Source organism: Bos grunniens, chromosome 25 (genome assembly GCF_055505025.1).
Source record: "Bos grunniens cultivar Pamir isolate PY7600 chromosome 25, Bosgru_T2T1.0, whole genome shotgun sequence".
Lineage (NCBI taxonomy): Eukaryota > Metazoa > Chordata > Mammalia > Artiodactyla > Bovidae > Bos > Bos grunniens.
This window is the reverse complement of record NC_141189.1, coordinates 18,208,727-18,229,487: the sequence shown is the minus strand read 5'-3', so window position 1 is coordinate 18,229,487 and position 20,761 is coordinate 18,208,727. Positions and strand designations below refer to the sequence as shown.

Sequence of the window (20,761 nt, the reverse complement as noted above, 5' to 3'; positions counted from 1 at the left end):
AACAGCAACCTGTCTTGAGGATCTCCTGTGTGCTGATGCTGTGCTAAGGGCTGGGAATACCACATCGAACCAGTTGGACCCTGGCCCTGCTTCCCAAGAAGTCTTGAGATTAGAGAGGGAAGTGAATATCTGCCAAACAATTATGCAAATTATTGTTTAACTTCAACCCTGACCAGCACTGTAAAAGAGTGGAACAGGTTACTAAGAGAACATACAACTGGGTCTGGAAGATCTATATTTAAACTAGAGGTATAAGGTTGAGTGAGACTTAGCCAGGTGAAGAAAGGGGAAAAGACTGAGGCAAAAGAAGGAGCATGTGCCATGGCCCTGAGGCTGAAGAGAGTTGGTGGGGAATCCACAGCCCCGTGAGCCAGGGGTAGAGAACCAGGCTGGGAGGTATATTTAAGTCAGTGTCTTCTGGAGATGTGAAGTTTTAAAATTTCTACATCTCATTTTATTAGAAACGGAACATCTCTGTAAAGCAGCCAGGACTGATTTTTCTTTTTCTTTTACCCTTTCTTCCTTATTCTCATCCAATTCAGACTTCAAACAGTCATTCGTCACACTGCCTCGGGGCATCTAACCTGGAGCATCCTGAAACTCTGCCAATTACAGCAGTCCACTTAGTAATTCCTCCACCAATAGGGCTTCCCTAAGAAGCCAGCCTGGTGCCTCAGGGGACTGGAGGAGACATTGCCTTGTTTCAGCACCCTCTCCCAGGTACTGGCGGAGCATGGAGCCCACTGAGGCGATCTTGCTGCTCCCCAGGCAGTGAATAATGTAGTGTCTGAACGTCTCTCCCATTTACAGGGGGAGGAAAAAAAAGGTTCTGTTAAAAACCAACACACCCTGCCACTCAAATCCTCTGCAAATACACTGTCACAGGGGCTCTGTCCCTTTCCGTTGCTGCTATTTGAATGATCCCCCGCACAGCCTGACTGCCTCGGCGACCTCCATTATTTATGATGGGGCGTGAAATTGATCGTGGTTGAAAGATCCACACTGGAATCAAATGAACTCTTCAATTATTGCTGCACAAATAAATCTCCATTTCCAGAGTTCCCCTGGGGAGCAGGCATCTAACCCCAGGTTCAAGGTAATAGATACTTCTAGATGGCAAAGTACAGGTGACTGTATTGTAATGACTGTCAAGTTGTAAGATTCCTGGGGTCAAGTGATTCTTCCTCTCCCTCTCCATCCCCTAACCCCCACCATCAACAATTCCTATGGAAGCATATTCCCACAGTCCTCCCATTATGTGGTGACACAGCCTCTCCCCTGCTGCTGGGTACATGACAGATATTTCCATGCTGCGGGCTTTGGTCATTTCCAATCCTTTTTCACAGGAAATATGCAGTGAGTGTTAATGGGGTTACAGAAAGATTAATAGAGCTTTCAGGGTGTTCAGGCTTGGCTGGTATTTCTTCCCTAGAAAGCCATCAGCTCAGGAAAATTTAATGATGAGACTTAACCCATTAAGACAACAAATAGACAACCTTCACCTATTTGGGGCTTAATCTTCTTTTCCTTCCTCATCATACAAAGCCTTCCTGGAGAGGGAAGAGAGGCCCAGGGCTCAAAGATGCTGAAGGCTAACTTTACCCCGAGTGTTGAGCTGGGTACATTTACAACATCCAGTACCAGAGACCGAGGTTCAGGGGCCACATTTGGCCCACAGATGCATTCTGCTTGATCCGCCCAAAGTTTTGGGAAAATAAGAATTGGTGAATCTCACATACAAATCTGGATTTCCTTGAAATAACAGGTTTGGCTGCATCACTCTTGACTCTTGCACATCTACGCGGCCTCAGTGGCTTCTCAGGGGGACTGCCTCCCTCAGGCAGCAAAGGGCAAGGACCTTTTCCTATGCCTTGACGTGTTAGTTGCTCAGTTGTGTCCCAATCTTTGAGATCCCATGGACCATAGCCCACCAGGCTCCTCTGTCTATGGAATTTTCCAGATAAGAATACTGAAATGGATAGCCATTTCACATACCTTTGTTCGTTCATGTAACTGTCTGGACCCTGCAAGCATTTCAGTTAAAAAAAAAGTTTATTTATTCATTTGGCTGCATCAGGTACTCTTTGCCTCACATGAAGTCTTTTTCTGCAGCTCCCAGGCTTAGTTTCCCCGAGGCACCTGGGATCTTAGTTCCCTGACTAGGGATCGAGCCCACGTGCCCTGTATTGCAAGGCGGATTCTTAACTACTGGATTGCCAGGGAAGCCCGCTGGCAAGCACTTTGATGTGAGGGCTCTGATGCTTCCCATGTCACCAACTTGTCACCACTATCCAAGTTCTCCCCTCAGTAGCCGTGACCACATAATGTCCCAACACAAGACAGAAAAACGGGAAGTGAACCTGTCCTAGAATGTGGAGACTTCATGACAGCTTCTGGCTGTATGGGATTGTAACCAATCAGGACCCTGTGGGGTCTTCCAGGGGCAAATCTCCTGCCCCATATCCTCTATTTTAGCTTCTTTCCCAAGTATCTAGAAAACAGTATCTGATGCCATTTCTGAACTGTTTTACAGGTGCTAAAATCCCCCCTAGACCGAAGACATTAACTACTTGAGGACCTTGAGCATGTAGCCCCCCAACCCTGGCTTCCTGGAGCCCTAATGACTCAGGATGTTAACTACTGTGACTCCACCCTGTGACCTCACCATCAGCCATTCAGAGAATGATGTACAAGCTGATTGCATAGCCCAAGATGCCCCTCCCTCATCTGGCCTTTAAAAATGACTTGCTGAAATCCATCAGGGAGTTCAGGGATTTTGAGCGCTAGCTGCCCTGGGCTCCTTACTTGATGCCCTGCAATAAACACCATACTTTTCTTCCCCGCAACCTGCTGTCGGTACATTGGCTTTACCAAGTGCAGACAAGCAGACCCAAGTTTGGTTTGGTAGCAGGGGCCGGCCTGACAGAGAATGCCTCGAGTCTAACTTAAAGCACACAAAGTAAAATTTAGTAAAATAAAATATATCCTTATTTTCTGTTTCCATTGAAACATTTTATAATCCCACCCCGATTTCAGCCTCTCATGTCACCCTCATGGCCCCAATTTTATGGGCTGGTTTTGAAATTGCTAGGATAGAGAAACCAGGAGAAGAAGGTCACAGAACTGTGTGAATGAGACTTTGGACACAAATGTGCCTGCTGGGGGGCCCAGGGGACTAAATACACTATCTGGAAGGTGGAAGGATCAAGCAGTCGTGATCTTCCCCCAACCCCTTGATTCAGAGACATCACGCTCACCATTCACACACAGAAATCATACCACCTTCTTATGGAATTTGACCCTTTGTGCTGGGTAGTATCTTGCACATCTTTCCCTGTGTGTGTCATTAAGAGATTAAACTAACTACCGCATTACACAAGGCTACGTGGTTTAATTGTTGCCTTTATGCTATGCCAGTCATCAGTTGCAGGAGCGAGAGCATGATAAGATCAGGTCCATTCACATTTCAGAAATACATCTACCCCCTTGAAACCACGTATAGGATTCATGTGCAAAATTTAAATTGATTAACATGGAGTAGACACTATCTGGGCACTCTTTTTTAACACATGGCAATCATTTGTCAGTGAACAACTGACTCATTGGAAAAGACCCTGATGCTGGGAAAGACTGAAGGCAGGAGGAGAAGGGGATGATGGAGGATGAGATGGTTGGATGGCATCACCAAGTCAATGGACATGAACTTGGGCAAACTCCAGGAGATGGTAAAGGACAGGGAAGCCTGGCATGCTGCAGTCCATGGGGTCACACAGAGTCAGACATGACTTGGCGACTAAATAAAAACTACCACAAGTCCTTCGACTTACTTAAGCCTCTCTGGACCATGTGCTCTCAAGTAAGACCAGCCATCAGGTCTCTCCCTGGTTGCATCCATGCATTAAGCAATGGTCATCATACATGGGCTTGGCAGGTGGCTTAGAAATAATTCTGTCCAGGAGGGGCATTTCATGATGCATGACGGCATCCTGAACCAACCAAATCCTCTCCTCTGAGCAGGGTAATGCTAATAGAGCAAAGAGGGGACATGTCACTAGACCCCAAAGTGTCACCTCAAGTGACAGAAACCTCTTCTGCCTCTTCTAGATAAAGCCTTTCATACAACTCATCATAACACTAGCTGGAATCCAAGAGAATGATGTAGCCCAAGGTAGATGTCTTGGAAACACCACTCCGTCTGTAATGCTGAGAAATGGAAAAGAAGGAAGCTGGAGATAGGGAAGACATGCATCCTGATGGATTGACTTTCAGGCAAAGGTGAGAGCTTTTGCTCAATTAATGCAGAGCTGGGGTTGATGACCAGAGTTCAGGTCTTAGCAGTATTCTAGGGTCCTGGCAGCTTTGAATTTTGAGGAAATGTTCCCTTATTCCCCTTCCTTGGTCAGAAATACTGGGGAAGGGGCCAGGACACACTTTAAAGCAAAGGTTCAGAATCTCCTCATGTGACTACAGGTATATTGATGCCTGCTTCATGTCTGGGGAAACTGAGTCACAAGCCAATAAAGTGACTTCCCTGTGGTACCCAGTGGGTGAGCTGAGGGGTCAGGAGAAAAAATGACTGGTTATCAGTTACTGATCAAGAGTCAGTTTCATATAAAGCATTTCCACTGAATTCAAGTCTCAGTGAAGACCTCATCCTGTGAGGTCTTAATTGTATTTCTATATCATAGACAGAAAACCTGGATGCAAGCATGGGGAATTCCAGTGGGAAAGAACAAATAATAATATTCAGGATCACAGCTTAGCGTCCATCATCCCGAGTTCAATGTGTGTCAGGCAGAATGCCACACACAGGCTTTACACATGTAAAGTCATCTAATCCTCACCAAAGCCGTCAGAGAAGGCAACCAAAGACAAAGAGGAAATGCCACTTACCTGAGACCACACAGCAGGTGCTGGAGGTGAGATGTGAACCTGAGCCATTGGACCCCAGAGCCCTGCTCACGGCTCCACCCCTTGGGCTCTCACATTGTGGTGAAAACAGTCAGGGCCCCAGGGCTGATCCATTTCCCTGCTCAGAGTTTCCACCTGTGTGTACCTGGGACGTCCATGGTCAACTTCACTGGCACAGTTTGGGGCAGCCAGCCCCGAGTGGTTGGCTTAAGGTTCTAGGCACTTCGCCAGAAGACCCTGAAGAGCATCCAGAATTCAAATCATGGCGCTGGAGATGCCAGATCATTCAGCAGATGCCTGCCTAGCTTACTGACGAAGACAAAACTTAAAGGGCCAACGTGTCCTGTAGTCCAAACGTGGAAACTGACGTCCAGGCAAGGATAAGATTTGCTTGGACAGCCCCGCCAACCTTGCCAGGCCCCTCCTTGTGCTTTTTGCTCTTAATAGCTCTGGATTCAAGGAAACCCATTTCACTCATTTGCCCACACGATTCCTAGTTAGCTTGTCATGGTGGTGTGGCAACCATTCACACCATGAATCAGTATTTCTGGTTTTCCTTCTTTGGTACTTAGAGAACTAAGTACTTAGTTCTGGTACTTAGAGAACTAAGTACAATGAACTTCCCCCACTCCTTCAACTTAAGTGGAGCCATGTGACATCCTTTGTCTAGTGAAACGCGAGCAGAAGTGACTCGCAACTTCCAGGCAGAAGCCTTAAGGTCCAGTGTGAAATCCGCCATGTTTCCATTCCCCTCCCCTGCAACTGGCAACAGAGCAGGTACAGAAACTCCATCAGTCAGCCTGGAGGCCAGAGCACAATGGACAGGGAGCCCAGCCGCAGCCTCACTCGTGATGGACACACACATCGTGTGAGCAAGAGATCAGCCCTTGTCATAAAAGCCACTGAGGGTCCAGGGTGACTTATGAGTGCAGGACCACCTCGCCTGTCCTGACGGGTACAAGGGATGTGGGGAGACAAATCCAAGATGGCTCGCCCTCAGGGTAATCACAGTCCAGTGGATAGGAAGATCAGTCCACAAATAGTACTAATCCCGACCTGACTTCAGGGTTTGTCTCTCAAACATTATGCTCTTCTGCACAAAAACACTCATTCACATGACGCACGTCATGCCCTAGAGCTGGCTGGAGGGGACAGAAGGATGTGAATGCCCTTCTCTGCAGCAAAGAACAAGCTCTGCTCCAAACGCTGTTTCCTGAAAGGCCCATCGCCAGGATGTGTGGCCCATCTAGAAAATTCATTATTCTCCAGCCAAGTGATATGGCCCTATTTATCCTTGAGTCAGGAATCGCCCTGTGGGCAGCTGTGTAAACTCCAAGGGAAATGGGATATCGATTTGGCAATCTCTTAGATACACACACACGCACGCACACACACGGCCGCCTTCAAAGCCGTGGCTTCCACCCTCTTTGTCACCAACACCTTCTTACTCTTTTTCTCCTTCAGACAAGTTTGGAAAGACATTTTCTCCAAAACAATTGGTCTATGTTAGGTAATAGTTCCTTTCTTCCAGGCAGATCATATCTCCTGTTTTTCAATGTCATTCCAGACTTTTAACCCGCAAACTTTAGTCACCAGTTTATCTTTATCTTACTCTGTGTCAGTGATTCACTAATTTGATGTGTGTTTAAGCACTCTTGGGTCCTGGCCTCAGTGGTTCTGATGCATTAGGCTTGAACTGGAGCCTGGGGCTCTGCATTTCAGCAAAACCGTCCAGGTCACTCCGGTGCTGGAGGTTGGTGAGTCAGATGGGAGAAATGCTGATGTTAGTGCTCCACCAGAAAGGCACTCTACATCCCCAGCTCCAGTAACTGCTGATGGCCTGATACTGTCTCTCAACTTTCCCCAGCCCTACTGCCAAAACTGTGTCTGCCTCCCCTATCAACTCTCTGTATCACATCATTTAGGCTTCTAAGGAGACTCCATGTTCTTAGTTCCCTACCCCATCCCTCTCCACACAGCATCCCACATCCAGCATGCCAACCCAGCTGCAAAGCCTCCCCAAGAAGCCTTCACCTACAATAAGCCTTACTGAATACCTGCTGGGTCTTCCCTGCTGGCTCAAGTAGGATTGCATCTCTTCAATGCAGGAGATGCAGGAGACTGGGGTTCAATCCTTTGTTCAAGAAGATCCCCTGCAGAAGAAAATGACAACCCACTCCTGAGAAATGAACATGCATTCACCAACCCCAGAGCACTTGCTGAATGCCAGGCAGGCTCTACGTGGAAGCACTATACATGTGTGTGGATGTGTGTTAGTGGCTCAGTCATGTCCAATTCTTTGCAACCCCGTGGACTATATAGCCCACCAGGCTCTTTTGTCCATGGGGTTCTTTAGGCCAGAATACTGGAGTGGGTTGCCATTCCCTTCTGCAGGGGATCTTCCCAACCCAGGGATCGAACCTAGCTCTCTTTCGTTGCAGGCGGATTCTTTACAAGCTGAACCACCAGGGAAGCCAAGCTCTGATAACCTATTTAATCATCACAAAATCCCTATGACTTGAGGTCTACTGTTAGTCCTGCCTTACAGGAGAGGTAACTAAGAAGAAGGCAGTTAAAGCAATGAGCCCTCCATTGACATTTATGGGGCCCCAGACGAGGGGAGGTCTTGAGCCCACAATCCATGGTCCTTCTCTCTCCTTCCTGGCTCCACCTCATACATCAAGGGGCTTCATCATGCACCTGTGTGGACACCACACTCTGCCCATCAAAACTGCATCCACATCCCCTGAAAACTGTCGCACCTCAGGCACAGCTCAGAGAGCGGAGAAGTTCACACCAGAAACAGGGTGCACCCTCAGGGAGATAGACTCGGCACAAAGACTGCAGACACTGGAAGTAGGTTAGGGGATGTTTAAACAGGAATCTTCAGAGAAAGCAATGGCACCCCACTCCAGTACTCTTGCCTGGAAAATCCCATGGATGGAGGAGCCTGGTGGGCTGCAGTCCATGGGGTCACGAAGAGTCGGACATGACTGAGACACTTCACTTTCACTTTTTACTTTCACGCATTGGAGAAGGAAATGGCAACCCACTCCAGTGTTCTTGCCTGGAGAATCCCAGGGACGGGGGAGCCTAGTGGGCTGCCGTCTATGGGGTCGCACAGAGTCGGACATGACTGAAGCGACTTAGCAGCAGCAGCAAACAGGAATCTTAAAGTTTCATGTTCAAGAACAAGGGAACGCAGGTTCTGGGCAGGCATACCCCCTCGACCCCCTGCCTCCTCACCCAGCAGATGGCAGGGTCAGAGGAGGACCAGAGTCAGCCTTCTGCAGTCCCCCCTGCCAGGACCAAAGGCATTGCTGTGGATCAGACCACAGCTGGACTCCAAAGCCCGTGACCTCAACTATCACTTCCTTCCCCCAGGTTCAGACTTCGCAGCAGGAGTCTGCAGTCTGGTCCTGGCTGCCCTTGGCAGCTTCTTGCTGGATCCTCCCTCCTCCAGGCACAGAACCTCCTCTTCCGTCTCAGACCAAAGCTCTGGTTTGCCAGTTCTGAACCCCAGCATGCTCTCTCACCTCTCTGTGGCTTTGTAGCTCTGTCTCATATATTTAAAATGTCCTCTTTCTTCTTCACCTGGATAACTTCTAATGGTTGGATAGCATCCCCGACTCAATGGACATGAACTTGGGCAAACTCTGGGACATAGTAAGGGACAGGGAGGCCTGGCATGCTGCAGTCCACGAGTTGCAAATAGTCAAACACAACTTTGTAATTGAACAGCAGCCACAACTTCTAATTACTTAAAACTTAGATTGAATGTTCAGAGCAGGGCTTTTGCACCCCTCTAAAGGTCATCATCACATAAAACTCACATCACAGTGGTGTGTGGATAGACCTGAACCTCTCTGTAACCTCAGAACCCAGCACAGAGTCTGGAACATTCAATGTCAAATAAATGTCTCTGACAACCATCATGACAAAGCTATTCACAAATCTTTGTTAGGTGTTTCCCAAACACAAATAATCTTCAAGAGATAAAAATCTATCTTGTATGGGAAATTCAAAATGTATATATCCTAAGTAGAAAAAGAGGTTCCTCATTAGCAAATTGATTGGAAATAACCCTAATGACCATCTAGAGGGCAACTGGTTAATCAAATTAAGGACATAGGATATAGGGTGGCTCAACGATGAAGAATCTGCCTGCAATTCAGGAGATGCAGGTTCAATCCCTGGGATGGGAAGATCCCTGAAGGATGAAATGGCAACCCACTCCAGTATTCTTGCCTGGGAAATCCCATGGACAGAGGAGCCTGGTGAGCTACAGTCTATAGGGTCACAAACAGTCAGACATCACTTAATGACTAAACCACCACCATCACCATGCAGATATTAAAAACAAAAAAATGAAGTACATTTATTCTGACATGAAAAATGTAAATGAAGATAACATATTACAGATCAGAAGATAATGATGGCATTTACATCTATAGACAAAATACATACTACATATATATATATATATATATATATTTAATATATTTATAATGAACATGAAAGTTGCTCAGTCATGTCCAACTCTTTGCCACCGCATGGACTATATAGACCTTGAAATTCTCCAGCCCAGAATACTGGAGTGGGTAACCTTTCCCTTCTCCAGGGGATCTTCCCAACCCAAGGATCAAACCCAGGTCTCCCGCATTGCAGGCAGATTCTTCACCAGCTGAACCACCAGGGAAGCCCAATATGTACTCATAAAAAAAGGCTTGACATTCTATGTACCATAATATTAAGCATTGTTTACCCTCAGCATGCGTGATTGGGAGATTCGTTAATGTCTTATTTTAATGAATTGTATATTATTTTATTTTATGTTAAGAATATGTATTTTGGGCTTTTAAAATAAAGATATATCTTTATAAGAAAGTGACCCAGGGACTTTGCTGGCTGTCTGGCAGTTAAGACTGCATGCTCCCAATGCAGCAGGGATAGGTTGGATCCCTGGGTGAAGAATTAAGATCCCACATGCTGCATAGTACAGCCAAAAAAAAATACATATTAAACCAGTGAAATGCAAAAAGTAACAAAAATAAAAATTAAAAAAAAAATAAAAGAAAGTGGCCCAAAGTTGGAAACCTGGTGGTGCCAGCTTTGTTGGAAGATTCCAGAAGCCTCCCATGGTGTATGGAAAAGGCAAGCCATTGCCTCCCACATCTCTCCTCACCGTCCTGAGAAGTCATGAGCCTACATCTGCCCCTTCTCCTATCCCCTGTCAGAGGATGTGGTCCCCAAAAGTAGAGCTCCAGTCTCAGAAGCAATGCCAGCCTCAGGTGAGGAAGGAACTCCAGTCAGTGGTGGGCTTCAGGACCTTGGAGGAAGGGACCTCAGAAGGATGGAAACAATGACTTATCAAGTGTCTGATTTGTCCCTAGTTCTTTTAAATACACCATCATGTCAGATCTCTCCAACAACCCCAGAGTCTGGATATTAACATGTCCATTTTACAGATGAGGAATTTGAGGTTCAGAAAGGTTAAGCAATTTGCTGAAGGGCATTTAGCTAGGATGAAATAAAGTAGATACTGAAACCATTTCACTCAACAAATACTTGTTGAGGTTATTAAGTATGTCAGGCACAGAGTATACAAGAATAACTAAAAGACAAGGTCCCTGATCACAGAGCATTCGCATTCTGGTTACCACCAGGGTTGAAATGTATTCCCGCAGCAACACCTAGTCAGAGTTGATATGGCATAAAGATGAAGATGGGCTTCCCTGGTGGCTCAGACGGTAAAGAATGTGCCTGTAATGCAGGAGACCTGGGTTCGATCCCTGGGTCAGAAAGATCCCCTGGAAAAGGGAATGGCTACCCACTCCACTATTCTTGCCTGGAGAATTTCATGGACAGGGGAGCCTGGTGGACTATGGTTTTCCCAGTAGGCATATATGGATGTGAAAGTTGGACCATAAAGAAGGCTGAGTACTGAAGAATTGATGCTTTTGAATTACGGTGCTGGAGAAGACTCTTGAGAATCCCTTGGACTGCAAGGAGATCAAACCAATCAATCTTAAAGGAAATCAACGCTGAATATTCATTGGAAGGACTGGTGCTAAAGCTGAAGTTCCAATACTTTGGTGACTTGATGCAAGAACTGACTCATTGGAAAAGACCCTGATGCTGGGAAACATTGAAGGCAAAAGGAGAAGAGAATGTCAGAGGATGAGATGATTAGATAGCATCACCGACTCAATGGACATGCATTTGAGCAAACACCGGGAGATAGTGGAGGATGGGGAAGCCTGGGATGCTGCAGTCCTTGGGGTTGCAAAGAGCTGGACGTGACTTAGTGCCTGAACAACAGTGAAGATACGCACCAAGTCCTCAGAGATGCACTTCTCCCAAGCTGAGAGAGAGGTTCCCATTTCTCGCTTCTGAAATAGTCCCAGGAAGAACTATATAGTGTCTTATATACCTCAGGCTCCTCACCTGCTGAATGGGAATGAGTTGGAGAAAGAACAATGCATGCTTAAAAAGGATTTAGGAGTTTTTGATTGAGGGCAAGGTCAATGGCATTTCCATGGCATTTCCCAGGCAAGAATACTGGAGTGGGTTGCCATTTCCTTCTCCAGGCAATCTTCCTGACCCAGGTATCAAACCCATGTCTGCTGCATTAGCAGACGGATTCTTTACCACGGAGCCACCAGAGACGCCCTAATGTCCTCCTATGTAGAGTTTTAAAAATATAGTTGGTGGGGAGGGGTCAGTGTGCTGTTATGAGAATTAAAGGAGATAAGGCATATGAAGAGTTTAGCACACACTATGCTGGCACGTTACTGTGTCAATAACCATCAATTCTCATCGTTACATTCTCCAACTGTAATCTCATCCATCTAGAGCAGAATGAGGCCATGCATTATTCCCTACTCCTCTGAAAGCAAGTGAGGACCGTATTTATGTCCTTACAAGCACAATGACATCATCATTATTGGCTGATATTGACCTTGCCCTCAATCAAAAACTCTTAAATCCTTTTTAAGCATGCATTGTTCTTTCTCCAGCCCATTCCCATTCAGCAGGTGAGTTGCAGGGTGTTTTGAACCTAAACATATGCCCTTATGTTTATACTAGTCACGTCTATTCTCAGTGGTTTTAGCATCTCATTCCATTTTGAGACACCGGCTGGTCCACCAGGTAGCGTAAACCCTAGGTGTACACTTTGAGAATTATACAAGGGAATTCGGACCCTTTCCTCCTGCAGAAAACTCACCAATCCTGATTCCTCTGTTCCAGGGAGCAATTAACTTATAGCTTGTGAAGCACTGACCATGATTTTATAAAAGATGGAGAAGTCATTTCTCCCATTTTACAGATGAAAAAAAGTGTTTCGTGTAGCATGGTTACAGCATTTGCAAAAAGAAACTCTGCTAATTACCAGCAGAAAAGCCAGATGAATACTTAATGACTCCTGAGGCCAAGTCCAGAAGGGGCAGTAGTGAGTAAGTGAATGACTTACAAACAGTCAGAAATTTCTGACTGTATTCCAACAATTGGAGTGGTTGTTGGGTTGTCCAAGGCCATGAATTTATTCTGGCCAGAATACATACAACACAGCTGCATATTTTTTTTAATATTTATTTATTTGGCTGAATCTGGTCTTAGTTGGGGGCGTGCAGGATCTTTCACTGTGGCACATGGGCCCTAGAGCACATAGGCTCGGTAGTTGTAGCATGCAGGCTTAGATGCCTCATGGCATGTGGGATCTAAGTTCCCCCACCAGGGATCGAACCTCAGTCCCCCAAATTAGAAGGCAGATTCTTAACCACTTAGACCAGCAGGGAAGTGCCCCACAGCTTAATCAGGTTGGTCCCCTACAGGTTAATCAAGGACCTTTCTTTGCCTCCCCAAGGGCCCAGCTACCCATTATGCCTTTGCCCCCTCACCACAGACAACCAGTCCCTGGCTCTCCAGTCAAGATTGCCTAACACCTTTGACTCCCAAAGAAGAGGAAGGAAGAAAACATTTGATGTTCAAAATATCTGAGATCAACCATTGGAAAGATGACAGTGCACCATAGTTGTTAGGAGAGTGGGGTTTAGAATTGATGCTGGATTTGACTCCTGACTCTTGTACCTGTTCAGCGATGTGATCTCTGGGCTGATTCTTAACTTTGCTGAGCCTTCACAGCTACATCTGTAAATAAGAAATAATAATACTATGTCAGAGTGTTGTTGAGAAGATAAAATGATATGAAACATATTAAGCCTCGTCTGAGGCTGACTTCCCCAGAAACAGAACCTGGGATGGGCTTCTAAGATGGGGACCTCTCTCCAGAGAAGGGAAGTGAGAGAAGCAGAGTAAGACGAGGGAAGAAAGAAAAGCAAAGATGGGACCTTATTCCAAGGCTGCCTCCAGCCTGATCCCACAGGGAGCTCCGGAGCACTGAAGTGAATTGAACTAAAGAAGTGTTTAGTTGCTCAGACGTGTCCCACTCTTTGTGACCCCATGGACTGTAGCCTTCCAGGCTCCTCTGTCCAGGGGATTCTCCAGGCAAGAAGACTAGAGTGGGGTTGCCATTCCCTTCTCCAGGGCATATTCCTGACCCAGGAATTGAACCTGGGTATCCTGCATCGTAGGTAGATTCTTTATCATCTGAGTCACAAAGCATGTCCCACATCAAGGCAAGGTGGTCAGCCTGCATCAGCTGCAGTCATCAGCTGGGTCAGCTGGGTCATCAGCTTCAGGCAGAGGCAGGTGAGGGGGCTGCTGTCCAGCCAAGGGACTGGCAATAAGCTGTCAGCACCTGGATGGCGGGTGTGCAGCCAGTGTCAGGTTTCTGCAAGGCACCAACAGCATCTACTACAAAACAGAGCCTGGCAGAATCAGTGTTCATTTGATGGTAGTAATGGCTATTATTTTAAATCATCCTCACAAGTTTCAGGCTAAGCCAGCTTTGTATCCTATAGCAGAAACTGTTACACACCCTAGGCATCTGGTTTTGGCCCCAAGACCTGAAGCAGTCAAGACCCCATCTGCGGCGATAACCTAATGACAGGAAGAAAATTTCCCTTCTCTGATCTGGAAACCAAATGCCCTGAATTGTCCATCAGAAACTTCAGAAAACCTTAACAGTATATTTTGACACATATAGTTCAGGCTACAGACAACTGCCTCCCAGTGGAAATGAAAACTGTGTAAAGAAAAAGGCAAGGTTTAGGGAGGCCAAATGACAGGACAGATCAATTTGAAGAGCTTAATGTGCAGAGCTTGGTATGCAGAGTGATTATGCTGAAATGACAGTTTTTCAAAGCAGATTTGCTTTGCCCTTTCTGGGGCCACAGGAAACGCGGGGCAGTTTCCCAAATCACTAGGAAAATAGCCTTGTGTTATCTGCACCTGTCACATCTGAGGCCCAGACTTTACAAGAGCAAAGAGCTACAAATGCAGAGCTAGCCGCAGGCAGGCAAGAAGAGAGGCCCCAGCTTTGTACCCTCCCTTCTATCCTGTGTCTGTTCATGGAACACCATGTCTATGCTGATGATTCCTGTATTTAAGCCCTGGTTGGGACCCCTTCCCGTGAATCCCAACGGCAATATCCAGGAGGCTACGTAACAACTTCTCTGGGTTGTCAGACAAGCATCTCCAAGTCAACACAACCCAGGGGAACTCCCAATGCCCCCTTCACATGCTCCTCCCACAATTTCCCCATCTGTATATAGCACAACGCCATTTTCTCAATTGCTTCGATGAAAAACACCATCTCCCTCATTCTCTTGCATAGCACATATCCAATCTGTCAGCAAATTCTGCTGGCTCTACCATCAAAATATTCCCAGAACCTGACTACATCTCACTGTCACCCATGTCCAAGCCATGCTCCCTCCATAGCGGGATTTCTGCATCCCTTGTAACTGTCCCTACTGCCTTGGGTCTGTTCCCAACACAATGACCTGGAAGTCAGATCATGTCACTTCCACCCTGCAAGTCAGATCATGTCATTCTTCTGCCCAAAGTTCTTCCCATCTAACTCAGAGTAAAAGCTGCATTCTCAGCAGCATCCCCCAGGACCCTGTGCGATCCCACCCCCTCACTAGTTCTCTGATTTTATCTATTACTCACCCCCTCCCTCCCTCTACTCCAAACAGAAGTGATTCCGTGCTCCTCTTTGACCACGGCAGGCATGCCCTAGCTTCAGAGCTTTTGAACCTCCCCACCGTTCCCTCTGCCAGGAACATTCTTTCTCAAAGACCAGTGTGGCTAGACTCCTTGGATCTTTCCCCAAATGCCACCTTCTCCATGAAGCATTCCCTGCCCACTCTATTTAAATTGCACCACCACCAGGACATCACTTCCAATTCAGCTTTCTGCTTTACTCATTGTTTACAACTTACCAACTCCTGGTTTAAAACTCTGTTTTCTGCCTTCCCTACTGGACTGAAAGTTCCATGAAGTCCCAGAGTTTTGTCTATTTTTACTCACTCCTATGTCCTCAACCAGAGAAGGCAATGGCACCCCACTCCAGTACTCTTGCCTGGAAAATCCCATGGACGGAGGAGCCTGGTGGGCTGCAGTCCATGGGGTCGCTAAGAGTCGGACACGACTGAGCAACTTCACTTTCACTTTTCACTTTCATGCATTGGAGAAGGAAATGGCAACCCACTCCAGTATTCTTGCCTGGAGAGTCCCAGGGACTGTGGAGCCTGGTGGGAGGCCGTCTATGGGGTCACACAGAGTTGGACACGACTGAAGCAACTTAGCAGCAGCAGCAGCATGTCCTCAACACCCAAAACAGTATCTGGTAGATAGCTGGCATGTAAGAAATGTTTCCCAAATAAATGGATGAATAAATTCACTTAACCTTTTTTTTTTTTTTTGGTGAATTGATTTCCATTTTGATGTAAGTAAATGCATTTTTAAGGAAACGTATATCTAGACTGTAAATGAACTGGAATCAATAGTCATTCAGAGAAGTTATCCAGAAAAGAATACAGTGAAAAGAAAACATGGTTATTAAATCTAGCTAGATATTGTTACCAGCCCAAGTTTCTAAGCCTGCAGCATTCTCTCTTTTCCAAAAAGGGAGATCAGCAAGTGTTTAAAGCACACTAGCACCAAACTGAGACTGTTTTATTTTTTTTAACTAATCAAAAGAGTCAATAAAGAATTGAAAGATAAATAGCTTTCTAACTCTTTGATTCAATGTTAACTGTTCTTGGGTCTGTGTTTCATCTCCCTACCACCCATAAATATTGAGCATCCCACACTTCTGGAAGCAATGAAATAGATATTAATGACCTTCCATTTTCTGAGCATCAATTCCTCCCACAATTTCCCCCCATTTATCTAGGGCAACTCAATTTTCTCAATTGCTCAGGTCAAAAACAATATCATCATCTCGCTCATTCTCTTACACAGTACATATCCAACCTGTCAGCAAATGCTGTTTGCGTTGCCTTCAGATATGCCTAGAATCTGATCACATATTACTGTGTGAGTATCCCCCTTCTAGGTTGATGGGTGGGGAGATACTGAGAGTGGTTGCAAATGAATACTGCCCGGAAGAAATTCACAGCGTGGATGGGAGTCATAATACGCACACAATTGACATGCACAGAGTAGAGGGGAGAATGTTGCAAACTCTACAAGAGATGCATAGATCATGTGCTGGTGGGACCTGTGGTTTGTTAGATTAATGTTCAGCAAACATTTGTTTATGGACACACACCCACACATCCTCCTGAGAAGGTCACGCTTCTTTGCACACTGATATCAAGGGCTTGGACGTGGGGCTTATTTTTGTCCAATACAATGTGAGTGGAAGTGACAGTTTGTGAATTCAGAGTCAAGGCCTTCAGAAACATTGCACATTTCTGCTGGCCCTCTGGGAGCGTCCAACTTCTTCCTCGAGAAATGCATGTCTCAGCCAGCTATTGCCCTTCCAGCCTGAAAACAGGGCTGCCCCCTCAACAACCTGTAGGTACATGCTGCTGCTGCTACTGCTGCTAAGTCACTTCAGTCGTGTCCAAGTCTGTGCGACCCCATAGACGGCAGCCCACCAGGCTCCCCCATCCCTGGGATTCTCCAGGCAAGAACACTGGAGTGGGTTGCCATTTCCTTCTCCAATGCATGAAAGTGAAAAGTGAAAGCGAAGTCGCTCAGTCGTGTCCAACTCTTAGTGACCCCATGGACTACAGCCCACCAGGCTCCTCCGTCCATGGGATTTTCCAGACAAGAGTAAGAAACAAATACTTCTATATGCTGTTGATTCTGAGGGCTGTTGGTTAATATCATGGTGGTGGTGAGAGTTGATTGAGACAGAAACTGACAAGAAGAGGTGACTTGAACGGAAATCAATCGAGGATATTTCCTGATCAGGGTAACCCTGCAGGTAGATTTCTCACCACACACACCACACCCATAACGATATTACTGGGTTGCAAACTGATGGGGTCTGAGAAGAAAATATAAGGCTGATAAGGCTATGCCTTATCAGATGCAAAACTCCTCTGAAAACTTTCTATGACCTCACAGTCCAAAGAGGATAAGAAGCTACAATAAGGATATGAAAGAAGGAAAAAAAAGAGAAAGCTGATAAGGTTTGTGCTTTATCCCCCTTAAGTGTTTCATAGGTATTTGCTCTCCGGTGACTTGTTTATTTTGTATGTTTTTAGGAAAACCCACTCTTCTTCCTCTGCCTGTCCTTTAAGCACTAGAGGTTCCTCTTCTGTTCTCACGTCTCCTGTCCTTCCTAGGAAATCCGTGGCTGCCCTGATCAGCCAGCACTGTGATGTACACTCTCACATGTGTGCCCTTGGCAGCTGCTAAAAGTCTGTCCCAATTTGTGTACCCCAAAGGCAGAACCTGTGACAGGAACTCAGCACAGGGAGTTTGAGAGGCTTCTTTAAGGAAGCAGGAGTAAGGGAGTGGGGGACGAGTGAGGAGGAAGGCCAGGTGACATGTACGCCGGAGAGCAGGTACCTGGGGCTCGGTCCCGCTGCAGATTCCTGGAGGAAACCTGTAGAATGTTCCCTGGACCTGTGCCCTCCCAGAGAACGAGAAGACGGAGGCATTTGCCTACCACCTCTCATCCTCCTTTGTTGTTTGTTTTTGGCTGCTCTGCATGGCTTGCAGGATCCTACTTCCTAACCAGAGATTGAACCCAGGGCCATATCAGTGAAAGTGCCAATTCCTAACCAGTGATCCACCAAGCAATTCCCTCATCCCCCTTTGATTGAGGGTCTCCCCAGGGATATGAACACCCCTCCACCACTTCCTGACGGCGGCTGTCTTGAGCTGAAATGCCTCCCACTGAGGTAGGCATAAAAGAGACAGCAGCACATGCCTGGTGTGAGACACTGATCACAGCACAAGCCTTGTCCACACCCCCAGCACTGACACCAGATGTGCCCAGGGGGTGTGGCTCGGGGCCTCACACATCTGCTACAGCTGGGAGGGGGCATTTTAACAGAGGGTTACCTCCTCCTGAGTGATACATACGCATCTCGGATTCAATACATTCCTAGCTCGGGCATCATCCCCTCCCAACAACCCTGCTCCTTGCCCCAAATTCCAAAGCTCAGGGAATAATCCCCCATCTACTTCACTTTCGAAACTTCAAAGGTAGCATCCACATCTCCCTTTCCTTCACCTATTAAATCAAAATATGGATTGTGAGTCGGGGCAGGGATATTCCCCGGCTATCCTCAGTGCCCCTCTGACCGTCACCCTCCCCCATCACCGTGCTCCACTTTCTCACAATGCCTTCATCCTCCCAAATGCATTTGCTTACTGACTGTCCACCTGTGTGTTGTCTGCCTTCCATGCTTGGGATGTAAGGGGTCGCCCCTGTATCTCCAGCACCCAGAACGGTACCTGGTATGCGATTGGCGCTTGGTAAGTGTCTGTAGAATGAATAGGTAAGCTCATGGGGAAGGAAATCCACAAGACTCACCTGGTGTCCCCAAGGCAAAGGTCGGATCACCATCGTTGCATCTGAACCCACACCCTGGACAGGGAGGGAGGCTTACAGGAAAGAGAAATAAACAATTCTTGGCAGACCAACCAAATTGAAAAGAAAAGTCAGCTGTGATCATCGAGGTTCAGTACCTCCGTTGTCATTTTTTTTTCAACTATACAATTATGCATTTCAGTGACCAGCAGGGGAGTCACCAGCCACCAGCACTCCGACCCACAGCCACACACTCCTCTTCAGAGCTGTAGTCTCCCTGCCTCTCCCACCAGCTCTTCTTAGAACACTCACCATCAATACCAGACCCCAGGGGAACATTTCTTTTGCTGGTGCGGCCCGAATTTGCTCCCTGAGAGAAGAACATAAAGATTAACTAGGTGAGGAATTTTTCCCTTGGCTCTGATGCTCGGCACATTTGTCTGATCCAGCACAAATTCTGCTGGAGACAGGCTAAATTAAAATACTAATGGACTGCTGTATTTAAAATATATTTACCAATGATTAACAGCACGGTAGGTGATGTATGTTTCAATAATTTCTTATTACAACGTGCGGAACCCTCAATAAATATTCCCAGGGTAATTAGTGGGTGTTTATTTAACATTCAGCTCTGTTTTCCTGCACACCCAGGAAGGTATCATTGTGCCAGCCAGTCCCCCTTCACCTCATACAGAGAGGGACCCAGCCCTTGGGAAATAGCCCTCCTGCAGAGATGTTTGGTTTGGGCCACATTATGGAGGAGTTAAGTTTCAGGTGATTTGTCCCTAGCATTCAAGAAGAGTGCACATAAGAGTTTTCACTTGCAGCTTCGTTAACATCCCTGAAAATCTGGCAACACCCAGCTTTTCCCCAGGGGCACCCTCAGGGGAGCCTGAGTCACAGCCATCCACCACACCACAGCGTTCTTTGGAAGATCAACCCGGACCCCTCGATATTTACATTTGCAACTCTGACGTGCTCTGACTAATCGTCCACTGAGCCACCCTGAGCGTGCTGCCCAAACCTGCACAAACGCCACAGGCAGAGATGTTAACAAAGAACAGGTGGAGAATGGACCACCGCTCAGACCTCTAGGATGGGGCCAGCTGGACCAAGCCACTCACATCCAGCCATACCCTGGAGCTTCTCCTCCCTGGACCCCAAACCAAGCACTGCAGAGACTGCTGGGTGGTGTGCAGTCAAGACTCAAAGCCAAGAGTGTCTGGCTCAAAACCCAATGTCCTTAACCACCACTGATCTCTTGTCTGGGTAGCTGTGGCGAGCGTGGCTAGGTGCCTGTCATATACACACACACACACATACATATATGCATCACACATGCATATACATACACATGCACACAACACACATATGTAAATACACACACACAAACCTATACATACATATATGCACGTGCGTATACACACATGTACATGCACACACATACACATACACAAACACATATGCATACATATATACACACATACATATGCACGTATACATATATTTGCACACATATACCATATATATTCACACATACATATATACATACATGTACACAAACCACATACACATGCACACGAACACATAAGCATATATACATGCATACCAAAAACATACACACATATACACATGTAGACACATATGCGCACACATGTAGACATATACAAACACATATACATATGTGTGTACATGTACACACATGCAAATGCATATAACACACACACTATCCCAAATACAGGTTTTGTCCAGGATAGCAAGGCGCTCAACTAAAACATTGGTGTCACCACCTCCTTTACTCATAAAGGTACCAACATGGAGCAATTCTAACCAGTGGTTCTAGGGGGATCCCTGGAGATAGACTTCTTCCCTCATAGCCAGGCAAAGTCTTCCTGGGACAAAATCCTGGGCCCGAGGGGTGTGGACACGCTGCCGTGTGCCACT

General features: G+C 46.5%; 1 long non-coding RNA gene across 2 annotated transcripts in view; it reads right to left on the bottom strand.

Annotated features, from left to right (window-relative positions):
• Positions 1-19,224, bottom strand: part of LOC147345221 (uncharacterized) — a 77,682-nt gene extending 58,458 nt beyond the window's left edge. Inside the window, exons 1-3 of one of the 2 annotated variants that reach the window (XR_015154601.1) lie at positions 19,130-19,224; positions 13,003-13,062; positions 6,969-7,064 (exon numbers count right to left, since the gene is read on the bottom strand). This is a non-coding gene — a long non-coding RNA (uncharacterized LOC147345221). The other variant, XR_015154602.1, reaches the window with a different exon arrangement.
• Positions 19,225-20,761: the final 1,537 nt, after the last annotated feature.